General features: G+C 35.8%; 1 protein-coding gene across 5 annotated transcripts in view; it reads left to right on the top strand.

The window, feature by feature from the left end:
• CCSER1 (coiled-coil serine rich protein 1) overlaps positions 1 to 16,564 on the top strand; it is a 1,392,355-nt gene that overhangs the window by 32,276 nt on the left and 1,343,515 nt on the right. Inside the window, exon 1 of one of the 5 annotated variants that reach the window (XM_043871186.1) lies at positions 2,774 to 2,833. The exons of the other annotated variants lie outside the window; for them this stretch is intronic. The gene's annotated coding sequence lies outside the window, so the exon portion shown is untranslated. Of the gene's footprint in view, positions 1 to 2,773; positions 2,834 to 16,564 lie in introns of those variants that run through there. 5 annotated transcript variants of the gene reach the window in all.

Below are 16,564 nucleotides of genomic sequence, written 5' to 3'. Positions count from 1 at the left end.
TCTCTTGCCTCTCCTGCATTGGCAGGCAGATTCTTTACCATTGCACCACCTGGGAAGTCCTGTATATAGGGTACAATGATAATCAAAATATTAAAGAAATAGTTGTAATTTTTTTCTTCAGTCATCATTGGCTAAAGAAGAATTCACTCTTGTGTTGCTGAACTCTTCATGTCTTCTTTTTGGTTATCGGGATAACGGATAGGGGTCTGAAATAACAGAGATGGTAAATAGAGTTACGTAAGAAAGGACACACAGTTAATTGGGTATTTTTAAAAGTGGACTTAAAAGAATAACCACATAAAATAATAAGTTTAGAAATGAAGAGAGAAGGAAAATCAGAGGTATTCCAGAATTCTTACAGAAATACTAGGACAAGAAATTGTGAAGCAGCCAGTGTATGTTAAGTGCAGCTTTGTCTAAAGAGGTTTTCTTCTGTTAGTTTGTTATTTGTTCTGTAGAAATCTAAATGCTCTCTGTCACTCATCCCCTTATCCAGTTTCCTCCAATTACCCTTTGCTGCTGCTTGACAGTTGGTAAAACTTGCATTCTTTTTTTCTCTGGTGAGACCTTTAGACTTGGATTGGTGTTTTATGAATGTGATAGCATGCAGAGATAGATCATAAGGCAGCATGATGAGGAACAAAATAGCATTTGATGTGGTTTTTACCAAAACCATAAGTACATACAGATGTTTCACAACTTGAACACTTTGAAAGCCAACAGTTACATCTTTCTTCCTCTGCATTCTAGTCCTCTGCTCGAAGACTGCATCTGTGATCCACTTGGCACTGTTTGTGAGGATCTGGAATCCTGACCTTCGTGTACTAATGCTTATGTCTTGTCTGTGATAGAATCTTCTCTGATCCCAACTATGCCAAGTATTGTCTCACTAAACCCAACCACCAGTGGCATACCTATCCTTGAAAGTCAGTAAAGGACTGTTTGTTTACGATGTGCCTGAAACTCTTCTAAATTCTATAAGAATAGGAAAAAAAGACTTACATTCTTAAGAATTTTAATCTCCTTGTTATTTTGGCTATGGTTATGCCCAAGATGTTTAGCTTGGGGAACAGGTTATGAATTGAAATCCCTTGCACTAGTGTTAACCTATTATTTACCCACTCCTTTAAGGATGGCTTAAAATTAGGCTATCTTGGAAAGGAGAAGAAACTCCTGATAACTCTGTAAAAAGATGTGCAGTAGATGACAACTCTGACTTCATGGATAATATTATCTATTGAAGAAGACAGACACATAAACAGATTATAACTACATGTTTTTACCATAATGGTACACCAATGTGGTATGCAAATGTAGTAAAATAGGGGAAGCACAAGACAATAATTGGATAGTTTTTTTAACCTTAAAGGGCTGGCTGACATAGGGAGCAAATCTGAATTGGGTTGAAAATTTTGTAGGCAAGATGAGCTAGAGAAATAAAAGTATAATTGAGATGATACACTAGAGTGAGTGAAACCAGAGAATCTTTAGTTCAATATTAAAATTTCTAGGGAAAGCTAAGTTAAAGTTGGAGATGTTGATTTTTAGAATTTAAGAAGGAAGATTCAAGATATGAGTTCATGAGTATAACTCATATTACAAATAATGGAAAATTAAAATAGCTATATAGAGGAAAAATAAGTATATAATCTTAGACTATAAAATAGTACTCCATATATTTAAAACCTTAATATAGCAGTTTTTGAAAATAGGGCCATCAAAAAGGCATTTTCTTAAGATCATTGAAAATTTATAGCATTTTTAAAGTCACAGAATAATTCTCGGATTTTAACTCTCGAGCTACTGTCAGTCTAAGTGAAATGCATCTATGTAAGTTTAAAAATGATATTTATATAAGTCTTCCTTTTGTGATTTCTGAAATAATTTTGCAGTAATAATCAATTGCAATAAAAACAGATCTAAGGCAAAAGGACCTAATTGCAAATTACAGGTATTTTTCTTGCAAATGTTAAAAGAATTCTAATGTCAGCTTTTAAAACTTATGTATAAGAGATCATTTTATACAACTTGATTTAAGTAGTATATAATTAACCTATATAGATGGTTTAGCTAATTTACCAGTGTTTAATCAGTTCAGGATGATGATATTGTTAGACTGAGGCCATGAATTTTTTTTGTTCTATTTTTAATTCCTGAGAGTTTCTTGTTGGAAGCTTCAATCTAGTGAAATTCTTAGACTTTAATGAAACATAACCTTATGTTATCTCCTTACATGTATTTATTATAATAGATAGTTATATAAATTATTTCACCTAGCATTATAAAACCAGGTAAAATTAATCAGAAAATTTTGGAGTTTCCATATTTCTCTGTTAATATACTTGCAAATACAAAGAATTGCAAAGATGCTAGATATTAAAATATTAGCAAAGTTAATCATTTAAAGTATCTATGTTTTATTCTAAGTATATAAGTACTTCCTAAATATATTTTTCAATCACAATCATTAGAAGTGTATTAAATTTGAAGATACTATTACAGAGGTAAGAATACACAATGAATTTAAGTTACTTATAAGAATATTATCAGTAAGTTTGTAAGTTTATATTTTATTAATGGGTAAACACACAGTGATGAGTAGTAATTTGTACAGAAATATAATGAGAAAGTTTGGGACAAGTTTAATTGAGATATGAGAAAAATAAGTTACTCTCAGAAAGAAGAAGGGTATCATTTGAAAATCCATGGAGTTGCTGTAAACCATCACTGTTGCTAAAATGCATTAATCTGTAGGTCTCTCCACCACAACAAAAGACTTTACTGAGAGTGAAAGAGGCTGTTCTCCACATCTCATCCCTCCTTGTTAGTTCAGGTTGGTTTGTTTCCTTACTTGATTTTATGGGTGTGAATCGTGTGAATCACTGGGTGACTCTATATGCTTATCTAGTGCTTCTTTGATGTTTTAGTCTTAGTTTTCAGTATAAACCCTTTTACTTAATTTTCAAACTGAGTTTCCTGTGATGATCCACCTATGCTGGGCTCTCCTCTCCTCTCCTCTTCTCTCTTACCCTCTCTCTTCCATCTGTCTTTATGTTGTAATCTCCCCTTAGTCTCCATTCTGATTCAGCTCCAACATTCTCTTTGACTGTCATTCATTTTCAGATTCTTCTAAAGTTTCCAGATTTCCTCACCATCCCAACATCTTGGCTTCTGCCTAGTCACCTGTCCATTTTACTCTACTGAAATGGGTCTATTTCCAGTCTAAAGTGACCTCATCTGGGAGATAGATAGTGTATCTACGATTTGCCTTATTCTAGTGTTTCTATTTCAAAAATTAGATTCTGTAGAAATGCTACTTGGGCATTCAGAAGATTTAATACCTTCTGTTACATTGTGGATATGGTTTATATTGTTTTCATCATTGTTGCTTTTTTCCTGATGACTGACTTATTGATACGTAGCCATGGCTATGTGAAAACAACCTTGAAATATCTCTGTGTTCTCTAACCCTAGATATACCTGACTTAATAGGTAACATTCTTTAACTGTCTTTTACCATCTGCCAGGTGCCAAACTCAACAATTTAAAACTATTTTTAAAATATTTGAGTAAGAAATTCCATGGTTTCTTTTGAGTGTTTACTTAAACTAAAAGCTCAAAAACATGGTTATTAAAATTTACTTGTAAAATGTAACTTAAATGCTCATTGTGCCTATCTGCTGTCATGAAAACAGAATATTCCTAACTTAAAGTATCAATTTACTGCTGTTAAACACTCAGCTTTCTCTTGCCTACAACATATTCTTTTCTTAAAAACATTTGTTAATTTAGGTTTCTGTTGGTAATCTGCCAGTGTAACTTTCAAATAATAAAGATGCTTTAAGTTGAAAACACTTCAGAAGTTTTTCTTCACTTACACTTTCACTGTGTAAGGCCCTTGAAGTTGTTACAATTATTATAGTCTATGGGGATTAGTATATTGTAAGGAGATTACTAGACTTCATTACTTAGCAGCACAGTGAGAGAGGGTGCGCCATGAGAATATAGAGAATAAATGTCTGAGTTGTACAGTTAGAAGAGCTCTGGATAAACATGTTCTAGCACCCTCTTTAAAACATATCAAACCAACTAATTTTTATTGAGTACTAATTCATACATTCTATTTCCCATAAGAGAAAATACAGAAAAAATATGACATGACTTCCATTCTCAAGAATTCTATATTCATTTTGAAGAAGGGATTTTCAAAGAATTATCAGCAGCATTATTTTCATAACAAGGCAGAGAAATTGAGGATCCAAGAAATCAACAGTTGCCAAAGATGATGCAGGTGGGAAGTAACAGAGATGAAATTAAAATTTGTTTGTCTGGATGAAAAGGTCATACTCTTTCCTCATGTTAAATCAACTAGATTAAAAAAAAGAGATGATCACATGTGAAATAACTTGGAATCCTTATGTGATGGTGACTTCAGTTTTTAGTATACAGGCTCTGTTTGCTCTAGAAGAATTAAAAAGTTAGGAGGGCCAAAGTAAAATAGGGAGGCTTCCTTCATGGAGGAGATTGAGTTGTATTTTGAAGTGAAGTGGGGTAAACATACACAGGAAAAAGATGAAATAGAAGGAGTTGGTACAAAGGCATTTAAGTAAAAATAAGCTTTTCGTGTCTTTCAAATGTGGAAACTAATAAATAGAATTTTGTCAGCTTATAATAGAAAGGCTCTTTTAGCAATAGCTGAGACATAAGATTGGATAGGACATACCTGTAGTAGTAGCTACATTGATTGATCATGAATTACTATGGGATTTTCATAGGTTGAATAGGCTGTGATCTCAAACTAGAGTATTAATACCAAATCTCAATTGGTATTAAAGAGAGGTGGACCAAGTGGTGAAATGGGTTGAATAATAGGCTAAGGAGTTTTTATCAAAATGGATAAGCCCACTTAGGGAAGGAGTTTATTGCCAGAAGATCAGAGGGCACCAAACCGAGTCTTCAGAAGCAGTTGGGTTAAATGAATTCAGGAAAAAAAGAGTTAAAAGATTTTTTATAGGAGTGGATATAGAGGTGCAACAGCCATCACAGTTTTAAAGAGGCCATTCGGTAAAGAGCTTCAGAAACAAAGATATAGTTTTTGAAGTGATGGAAGAGAAATTTTAGAGAAGAGGAAGAATGAAGGGGCCATGGCTTTAGCAATGGGAAGATGTTCATTTCTTAAATAAACACAATGAGTGGATCTCTACTAGATATTGTGTCGAACATAGCCATTATAAAGAGGTGTTCTATCACAGAGGCAAACTGCTCTTGTGAGGGAAATTTGTGGAGGGCAAGTTTAATCAGATATGTTTTTTCCATAAAATGTTGGCTTACTTTTGAACCTACTGTGGGTATCCTGAAACTCTGAGGACTCCTGAAACCATTCCAACTATTGATAATATTGTGATGCAAACTTATTTTGGCATCTCAGAATGGGGGCTGTCTTGGAGACTTTACAGTTAGGAGGGACCCACATTTCTCCTTTTGGGTTTTGTTGGGGCCTCTTCATTTCTGAAGAGTATAAGAAATAAAATGTAGGTTAGGCCACTGTATCATTCTCCAGAAACAAATTAGTTAGGCTGCTATTATGTGACATTCTTATGCCATAATGGAACAACCTGCTGTTGAGAAATGAGTTAGCATTACATTATGAGCAAAACAAGAGCAGAGAGGTTGCACAGTTATATTGTTACATGAATCAAATATACAGAGCTGAAGTGACAGACTTTACCAGCAGCATATTAAAAGTGCTGTCTGGTAAAAGTTACCATGATATTTTCAGATAAATTGTGCATCCAGGACACATGGATAATGACAAGATCATGAACATCATCTCTGAATATGAGTCATGTTAGATATATGCTCGGTTATCAAAGAGCAGTTCATTTAAAAATAAACCATGTTTTCCTGTAGTTTTAGGGCAAGAGAAGAGAAAATGGTTTATGATAGAAATAAAGATGTTGATCTCTGACAGCTGGTCTTTTCAGTCTAGGTGAAAACATCAGCTATAGCAGCAGTGGAAACAAACTTACCAATTTCCCTTTTTATTTAAAAGGTTCCTTGGATGCTTAAAAGTGCTTTTATCACAGAGTGAATGAACCAGGCTTTCAGTGTCCTCTCTAGATCTCTAAATCAAGAGTGGGTAGCCCCTATTTGAGGAGTCAGTAATCATCATTTTCAAATGTTGAGAATGTTGTTGATGAGGTAGACTTAAAGAGACTTTTCTATGAATATGTTGTAGGTGTTACCAAAATGGTAACTGAGATTAATCCACTCTTATTTCTCTCATATCTCTACCCCCAGACCTCCTCAAAACATCACCCATCTTCACTCCGCTGCAAAAGTCACTGTGATGTTGAAGGCTAAATTCGTCATTGGATTGTAAACCTAGAATCAAGGGAGCTACTGCTGATTTTGTTCACAAGACCAACTCTTTCCGCACACATTTCATGATAAGCTGTGCTGAAAGCATAAGGTTTCTTATGTGCTTAGTTGCTCAGTCATGTCGGATTCTTTGCAACCCCATGGACTGTAGCCCTCCAGGCTCCTCTGTCCATGGGATTCTCCAGGCAAGAACACTGGAGTGGGTTGCCATGCCCTTCTCAAGGTTTCTCATATCAAGTCATAAAATATGTAATATTTCAAGGAGGGTGCACAGTTCTGGTTATTCTGGCCATGTTTTATTTACATGGTTGGGACAGGTATGGCAAGTAGCACTGCTTGTGTAGATGGAAATCTGGAGTACTAAATTTTTTGGAATGCATTATTTTATTTTGAAAGTGTGTTTTTTTAGTGTGTTGGAACCTAAAATGCAGCAACTTAGTATAACTGAATGAATTTAGAACATAAACAGGAAAATGTTCCTAGGATGTCTTCAAAATTAGCATTTCAGATTTTTTTAAATTTTAAAATAAAGCTTATTGAAATTACAGTAAAAATACAAAAAATACAGTAGTTATCAGGACAATTAGACAGCTTCTGTGAATGGAAACGATTTGTGTCTAATAGAAAACTTTTGTTTTGTTTCTGCTACCCCTCCTGTGCTTTAGGGCAGTGTTCTAATTAGCAACTTTCTGTCAGCTTTTTTGAAAGATAAAATATTTGATGTTAATTTTTGTTTGAAGTAGTGGCAGTTTTGTTAGAAAACTGTGAGCTCAAAATGTAGTATTTATTGTAGTGTTATGTGTCCTTACTGAGGAAAAGGGAATATAAATAAGTGCTAATGGGTATCCTGGGTATCCTATAAAGAATAATTCATTCCCACTCAATAAATGAGGAAAGCCAGGGATTTGGTGTGATAAATAATATCAAGTGAACATGCTGGACTTATGAAATGATAGCAGTTGTGTAGGTACAGTAATAAATCCTTGAAAGACAATTATTTAATTCTTTTAAGACTTATGAAATGATCATTTTTCTCCCAAGGAGAGAAGTTTGGGGTGATTAAATTATGTGCATAATTTTAAGAGGATTTCTATTTTTCCTAATGAAATTCTTTATGATCTGTTCTCCAAATGTGAAATTATTTTACTACATGGACAAATAGTAATTTCTGAAACTGGCTATATCACTGAATGCTCAGAGTTGTTTTTTCTCTTCTCCATCTGGAGAAGATTCCACACAATAGTGTGTGTGTGAATGTACACACACACCCAACATCCTCAGTACATTAGTTTTTAGTTTCCTGTAGATTGTGCTTTCTAGTGATGCTGGTGTAAGCAGTTACTTCTGTTAGTTTTACACAGCTGTTGCTTTGTGTTATAAAGAAAATAATACTCTGGGACACTGCAGGAACAATCAGACCAAGTAATCAATTTTCTTTTCTTGAAGAAAATATTTGAGTGAAAGCCTTTGACCTGGTATGTTTAAAGGAAAGAATTAAGTTAAATTAAGAGAAAATAGATATAGCCCAGAGATAGCTAAGTATAGCATCTGGAGTAAATAGATAATTTGACAAGAATGGAAAGTCACCTACCTGCATGTCCCCAACCCACACAAGATATTTTATGAATTATAACCAAAAGTATTTTGACTGTTTTCCTGTGAGCAGTTCTAATCATGGATGTCCAGTAACTTCCATTGAATTGTCCTTGTGTAGTCTAATTGCTGTTTTTGTAAGAAATTATTTCCTGATGTTTAACCCAATTTTCCTTTATCCAAATTAACTCCATTATTTCTAGCTGATGGAAATCACAGACACACTAAGAAGCCTTTCATGGTTTTGTTTCTCCATAGATCTGAAGCCTTCACTGTTTTGTACATTTCTATTTTTTTATAAGGCATTTCAAAATAAATATGCAAAATACTGTCCTATCAAGTTAGAAGAGTTGAAGTACCTCTAGTGTATGATGGAAAGAAATGAGAGAGGAAGATGATAAATTAGGCCAAATTTCCTTGTAACTACTAACATTTTTCCCTTGATGATATTTGGTTTTCTAAAATAAGAAAGTCATTAGAGATATATTAGTGTTATTATAGTCTACTTTTGCTTTTGTTACATTTAATGGAGAAAACTAAAGATAGTTTTAGACATTTTACAACTCTTCTAATTGTGTTGGCTTTAAACTTAGAACAAACTTTTAGTGTTTATATATTTTAGAGTTGGCACAAAATTTTTAAATACACAAGGCAACTCTCAAAATTAAGAGTAAAGAGATAATTGTTTTATCTCCTTCCTAAAAGTCTTCCCTTCATGTCCTTATTAATATGAGTCAACCATGTGTATGCTCAGTTGCTGCGTCATGTCCAGCTCTGTGACCCCATGGACTGTAGCCCTCTAGGCTCCTCTGTCAATAGGATTTCCCAGGCCAGAATACTGGAGTGGGTTGCCATTTGCTTCTCCAGGGGATCTTCCTGACCCAGAGATCAAACCTGCATCTTCTGCATTGGCAAGTGAATTCTTCACCACTACCTGGGAAGCCCTGTGAGTCTTACAAATCCTGGTTAGAATCTCTGTGTTAGTACATTCACTGTTTGAGTCACCTGCCTTCTCATCAGCTCACAGTCTGACCCACTAGCATCACTCCTATTAAGGGATGAAAAACTGAGAAATGTATAGATAGTCAGTATTTCATCAATTTGATATCAAATAACACTTAAGAGTGAACATCACCATGTAAATGAAATGTGGCTGTGACTGTGTGTGGAGTGATAGATTATATGGGATTGAATAGTTACTCTGTCATTGCACAAGCTAACGACTTTTGTGCAAGTTATTTAACCTCTCTGCACCTCAATTTGCTCACCTACAAGTTGAGTATAACAGTAATATCTATCTCATGATGGTTTGAGGATCAAATGGGTAAATATTTACAAAATAAAAAAGACACTTAGAAAATTTCCTGGCACAGAATAAGCCCTTACTAATAACTGTCTAGTGGTGGTAGTAACAGTAATTCATAGAAAAATGTGATTTATGTTTTTCACCAAGGGAAAAATGTGGGCAATGTGATATACACAAGTAATGAAATACACAAAATGTGGTATACAAAAGCAATGAAGTTTTGATATATACTACACCATGAATGAAAGTTAAAGACATTCTTCTGAAAGAAATGTCAGACACAAAAGCCATCAATATCTCTTTCCCTGTCTTCTTCCACCTTTGCTTTCTGTACCATCTGCACTCTGGCTCCAGAGAAAACTGGTAAGAGAGGGGTATGGAGAATATTTAAGAATGAAGCAGGAGAAAGAAAGGAGAGAAAAAGCAAAATGGTGAGGCAGAGGAAGAGGTGTGGGAGAGGGGATTAATCTGCCTTTCCATGGCTTTAGAGAACTCTTTAGTTTTGTTTCCCCTGGAAAAAGGCAACTTTTTGATTAAAAAATTAAATTTCCCATTAATTTTAGTCCTCACCAATAGTATATGAATTGGAAGACTCTGATAGCTTCCAGGTTTACTGACAAAAGAACACTTCTGGGCTGGTACAGAGGACAGAGCTGGTGGTCAGCTAACTGCCTTTATATGCCATTCCCTAGTTCTCCCAGTTCTCTGAGAGTGAAAGAAGGCACATTTCATAAAGAAAGTCATTTGATGAACATCTCAGGGTTGGATTGAGAAAGAATGTGGATTTCAGTCACAGAATTTCAGAAAAAATAAGGGGCCACGTGACAATAACAGGTTATTTGTTTATAGAGTCTCTGTGCACAAAATATCTCAAAACAAATCTGTTAATTTGCCTCAAAGAAAAGAAGGATCATGATGATCAGATATTTGGATATAAAAAGCCATGCTATATTAATGTTAGAAAAAAAATCATGAAGATGTCTTTAGTTGTGTACCATGAGTAAATTGTTTCATTTTATATTTTTTTCTTTGAGTTGAAATTGAGTTGCCTTTAATTATTAAATTTGACTTCTTGTACTTTAGAAAATAAGGGTTACGGGTTTAAAACATTAAGAATATATTTGCCTTTAATTTGATTCATGTTTCTTGACCTAAAAGAAATAGAAATCAGATTGTCTATGATTATGATGAATGGGATTTTCTAGGAAGTGAAATTGGTTCAATCAGAGCAATTACTGTTTCTCATTGTTATTAGCCCAGAGTAGAGCCAGTTTTTCTGCTATTCTTTACAGATGTCTCTTGAATATTATAGTCAGTTTGCCTTACCCAAAGGTGAAGGAGGCATTTCAGGATAAATTGTTAAACTATCAGAAGGTTACATGTGGATAATAATGAGAGTTTTTGGTAAAAATCACAATGTCTGAGGCAGATTTTTTGGGAAAAGAATTGACTAAGCTTTCCTTATTTAAGCAATTGCATATGATCAAATATCATTGGATAATGTTTAGTAAAGCTTGTTCTGCTTAATTTTGGAAAGGAGGATTTGAGGAAACAATATAAGCTCAGAGGAAACATAGATTTAAATTTTTTTTAAAGAATTCATTTTTTAAAGATCAGACTTACTTAGGTTTACAGTAAAATTGGGTTTTGGTCCTAGAAGGTCTTATAGGTATTCGTAGACCCGTTCAACTTCAGCTCCTTCATCATTACTAGTTGAGGCATAGACTTGGATTATGCCTTGGAAATGAACAGAGATCATTCTGTCGTTTTTGAGATTGCGTCCAACTACTGCATTTCGGACTCTCTTGTTGACTATGATGGCTTCTCCGTTTTTTCAAAGGGATTCTTGCCCACAGAAGTAGATATAATGGTCATCTGAGTTAAATTCACCCATTCCAGTCCATTTTAGTTTGCTGATTCCTAAAATGTCGATGTTCACTCTTGCCATCTCCTGTTTGACCACTTCCAATTTGCCTTGATTCATGGACCTAACATTCCAGGTTCCATGCTATATTGCTCTTTACAGCATTGGACCTTGCGTCCATCACCAGACATCCACAACTGGGTGTTGTTTTTGCCTTGGCTCAGTCTCTCCATTCTTTCTGGAGTTATTTCTCCACTGATCTCCAGTAGCACATTGGGCACCTACCGACATGGGGAGTTCATCTTCCGGTGTCCTAGAGGAAATCAGTCCTGAATGTTCATTGGAAAGACTGATGTTGAAGTTGAAACTCCAATACTTTGACCACCTGATGTGAAGAGCTGACTCATTTGAAAAGACCCTGATGCTAGGAAAGATTGGAGGTGGGAGGAGAAGGAGATGACAGAGGATAAGATAGTTATATGGCATCACCAACTCAGTGGGTATGAGTTTGAGTAGACACCGGGAGTTGGTGATGGACAGGGAGGCCTGGCATACTGTAGTCCATGGGGTTGCAAAGAGTTGGACATGACTGAGTGACTGAACTGAAGAGTAAAACTGTGAGGAAGGTCTACAGATTTCCCACATACTGTCTGCCTGACACATGTATGACTTCTCCATTATCAACATAGGTCACCAAAATACACTTTTTTAAAAATCAAGGATTAACTTATATTAACACATCAATCATTGTTGTTTCATTCAGTTGCTAAGTCATGTCTAACTCTGCAACCCCATGATCTGCAGCAACGCCAGGCTTCCCTGTCTTTTACTATCTCCTATCTCCCAGAGTTTGCTCAAACTCATGTCCATTGAGTTAGTAATGCCATCCAACCATAATCACTGAAATCTGTAGTTTACCTAAGAGGTCAATCTTGATGTTGTATGTTCAGTGGGTTTAGGAAAATGTGTAATGACATGTATCTATCAGTATAATATACGGAGTATTTTCACTACCCCAAAAATCCTTTGTGCTCTGCTTGTTTATCGCCCTTGACTGGAAACCATTTCTTCTGTCCAAGGGATTCTCCAGGCAAGAACACTGGAGTGGTTTGCCATTTCCTCTTTTAGGAGATCTTCCTGACCCAGGGGTTGAACCCCATGTCTTTTATCTCCTGCATTGGCAGGTGGGTTCTTTACCGCTAGTGCCACCTGGGAAGCCCCGATCTTTTTATTGTCTTTATAGTTTGCCCTTTAAGAAAGGTCATAAAGTTGAAATATTACAGTATACAGCCTTCTAAGATTGGCTTCTTGCACTTAGTAATAATAAAAATATTGACTTTGAAAAAGTAAATATACACCTAACACTTGGAAATATATGTTTAATACCTTTGTCCTAAAAGCAAATTATATTCATCACTGACACTTAATGGAGATACATGTTCAAAAAATAGGTTTAATAAGAGAAAGTATTAACTCTCTGATGTTTACTTTAATAGAAATTGTATTTAATTAAATTATATTTGCTTTTAAATAAACTATTGCTGAAATGAAGGTAATCCATTTATAATGGAACAGACAAAAATATAAAAATACTTTATTTTTAAATACTTATTTTCTCTTTCTCCAGATTTTATGTCCTCCGTTTTCTCAAGTGGCATGACAGTAAAAGGAAAATATAAAATGTGATTTTCCTATACATTATCATTTGGAAGTAGGAAACTTCTGAAAAATGATTGATAGATCTCAAGGAGATGTTTAAATTATCACATCTAAGATAATGCTGAATCAAATATTCAATCTTCTTTATAAGCAAGATTCCAAAATAGATGATTTGTCTTAATTTTCCTTGTTCGATTTCCTCCTCAATTGTTTATTCCCTTTGTCCCTGTGACTTCCAGCACGCATGCGCGCACACACACAGACACACAGACACACACACACACACACACACACACACACACAAAATCGACCCTGTGTCTTGTCTTAACCATTTAGTAGTATCCTTACTATCCCATTAGTAGGCACAATAATTAATCTCTTACTATGGGCATAAACTGATAATGGTTTAAGTACTGTCAAAGAAAAACCAGGGCTGGACAGTAGGTAAATTGGTAAAAAACAGATTATATTCAGATCCATTGCAATAGCGGGAGGGAGATGTCAGTGCAGAACTGGGCTGCATTCTGAATACTGCAAGGAAAAGTGGGGGCTTGGAGCCAAAGAGTGTGGTGGTCATAAGTGGAGAGAAGATTGCTAAGAGGAAACATGAAGTGCTAGGTTCAGTCGCTTGTTCATATCTGACTCTTTGCAGCCCGATTGATTACAGCAAACCAGGCTTCCCTGCCCTTCTCCATCTCCCAGAGTTTGCTCCCACTCATGTTGAGTTGATGATGCCATTCAACCATCTCATCCTCTGTCTCCCCCTTCTTCTCCTGCCTTCAATCTTTCCCAGCATCTGTGTCTTTGCCAATGAGTCAAGGGCTCGGGGATCTTGCTAAACTGACGCAACAGGATTCTTGGTGATCAGGCCAGAGTGAGGGGGATGGTGGAAGATGAGGAGCTTGATTAGATATTAAGGGTGAGCAAATACCAAAGGGGGGGATTCTGATTTAGCAGAGTTTGGAAACTAGATTACATAAGGAAGTATAGAAGAGTCAGACATCTGAGTAAAACTTGCTTAATCAAAGAATCTTTGGCGGCACAAAGTCTGTGGTGACTTATTAGCATCTTATGTAAGGAAACGTGTGGAGAAGTTGGGAAATGAGAGTGGAATGCTCATCTCATAGTTCAGTTAACTTTGGGTGAAAACCTTTCAAAGGTACTCTTCCTTACCAAGGGTGTCAGTGCTCTCTCCCACTACTTGGGTGTGGCCATGTGTACACATACACACATGCTACACACACACAGAAGCATGTGATAGTGGAGTGAACAATGAATACCGGACTTCTGAAAAGGTGCTCACCCAGCTACATAGCTATTCTGACGTGAGCTTTTCCACTGCTAGATTTTTTTTAACCTTCAAAGGTAGCCTTTGCCAAGCTTTAAATGTGTTTATAAGGACATCACTAGAAATTATTGTAATTCTCTTCTGTTGTCCTAATGGGGCAGTGTCAACACCATTTCATTTTACTGTAAATCATATTATATATTTAATGGATGTTTTGCAAATATCTGAATGAAACTTCCTTTTCAGGGCAATTGTTTGTTAATTTGAGAAATTGTATTTAGATTATATCTATGTGCTACCAAGATGCCAGGTAAAGATGGACAAATCATGCTGTAAAATTATAAAACTGTATGTGCTCCCTCTAGAAAAAGAAAGTATTTTGAGGAGCATTACAATGCCCATCTGAATGGAAATATCTTCCCAGTGGCTGCTGTGTGCCTGAAATATGCAGCACTCATATAGAAATTGCGTATAGGAGTGGAAATTCTGTTAAATTTTGAACATACCTCTTGAATCCAGGAAGACATTTAGCCATGCCTATAAATTAACACGTTTGTGCATATTTGGTTGTTGTATTAGTTGATTATCACATTAGAAAGTAGAAAACAACACTGAGGGAGGAAGGCATGGGTTGTGACGCTTTCTTTTGAAGCAAATCACAGTACTGGCCAATCCTACAGCAGATTGATCTATGTCAGGAACCCCTGCTGGGAAAAAGATTTAGTACCAAGGAACAAATTTCCAAGTAATAAAATAATTTGTGGAGATGGTTCAAGATCTGACTTTGACTTCTTAAATTTTTTTAGAGAGTAAGTGCTCTTAATCAGATGTCTATTTAAAGATAATGTTGAAGTGTGGTGATTAGAGGCAATAGAACCTTCTGACAAATAATGTTCTGAGGAGACAGTGCAGTAGACTGAAGAGTTAGGAGTATTTTATTGATGCTTTTTAATTCACTGAGTAAAAGTAAAAGATTTCTGTACCTTTAACATCTAGCTCTAATTAATGGCTAGAATAGTCAAAGCTGTGTAAAATTGTTCTGAACCTAAACCGGTAAAATTCTTGTTCTACCTGCCAAGGGTCTGATGTTCCTGATGGAGTTTTTGGACTCCTAGGATGAGAAATGTAAACACTGAAGAGGAATCACAGTGTGGTGGTCTGTCTGTCCAGTGCCTTTGGGTGGGGCAGTGGGAAGGCAGAGGGAGGGGAGGAAGCAGGAATGCGCATTGGAAATGGGACTTCTGCTGCCTACAAGAATGATGTGCTTTGCATACCAGACTGAATTGATACTCTAGTTACTGCTGCGGTTCTGGATTTTTCACATAGCTTGGAAAAAAAAGAAACAGCACTTTTTATCTCTGTGCCTTATTCCTTATTCCCTCGGGTGTGACATGAATTTCAATTTACTTGGCCTAGAGAGTAGGAGTAAGGATAATTAGTGTAAGCTGACCTGAGGAAAGTACTCACGTGAGTGTCACTTACTGTTAGATCACTGGCACCATTCACTGTGTGCTGCAGGCTTGGCAGTCCACTCCTTGAGTGAAGGACTGACCTGAAGAACGCCTTAATACTTCACAGTTTGTTCAGATTAGGAACTGTCAAACTATTGTAAAGAGAAACTGCTTTTTATTTCCATGAAGCCTTGATTTAAACATACACGTACTTGACAAATGTTTTATGAGTTCCTCATTTGTATTTTATCAAGGTATAAGTGACATATGATTTTGTATAGGTTTAAGATCTACAGTCTGTTGATTTGATACATGTACGTATTACAATATGATTACCACTTTAGCAGTTAACACCTATATCATGTCACATATTTGGTTTTTGTTTGTATTTTTGTGGTGAGAACAATTAAGATTTAGTTTATTAGCAAGTTTAAAGTGTTTAATATAGTATTGTTGACTATATTTACTATGCTGTGCATTAGCTTTTCAGAAATTATATACTAGTTGCAAGTTTGTACCTTTAAACATCATTTGCCTGATTTGCCCATCCTGCACCTCCTGGTAGTCACCTCTCTACTCTTGGTTTTTATGAGTTCAGCATTTTTAGATTCCACACATAAGTGATACCATAGAATGTGTGTTTTCCTCTGCCTGAATTATCTCACTTAGCACAATAGTCTCAAGGTTCATCCATGTTGTTGCAAATGGCAGGGTTTCCCTTTCTCATGACTGATTATATTCCATTGTGTGTGTGTGTGCATGCACGTGCTTCTTCAGCCATTTATCTCTTGTCGAACACCTAAATTATTTCCATGTGTATAATGCTGCTATGAACATGGCTATGCAGATATCTCTTCCAGATACTGATTTCAGTTCGTTTAGATATATATCCAGGAGTGCTGGAATATATGGCAAATCCGCTTTTAATTTTTAAGGAATCTCCATACTGTTTTCTTTACTAACTGTACTACTTTACAGTTGCAACAAAAATGTATAAGGGCTCCCTTTTCTCCAGAGCCTTG

This window comes from Cervus elaphus, chromosome 17, assembly GCF_910594005.1.
Source record: "Cervus elaphus chromosome 17, mCerEla1.1, whole genome shotgun sequence".
NCBI lineage: Eukaryota > Metazoa > Chordata > Mammalia > Artiodactyla > Cervidae > Cervus > Cervus elaphus.
The sequence above is the reverse complement of the archived record's forward strand: the minus strand, read 5'-3'. Positions and strand labels throughout refer to the sequence as shown.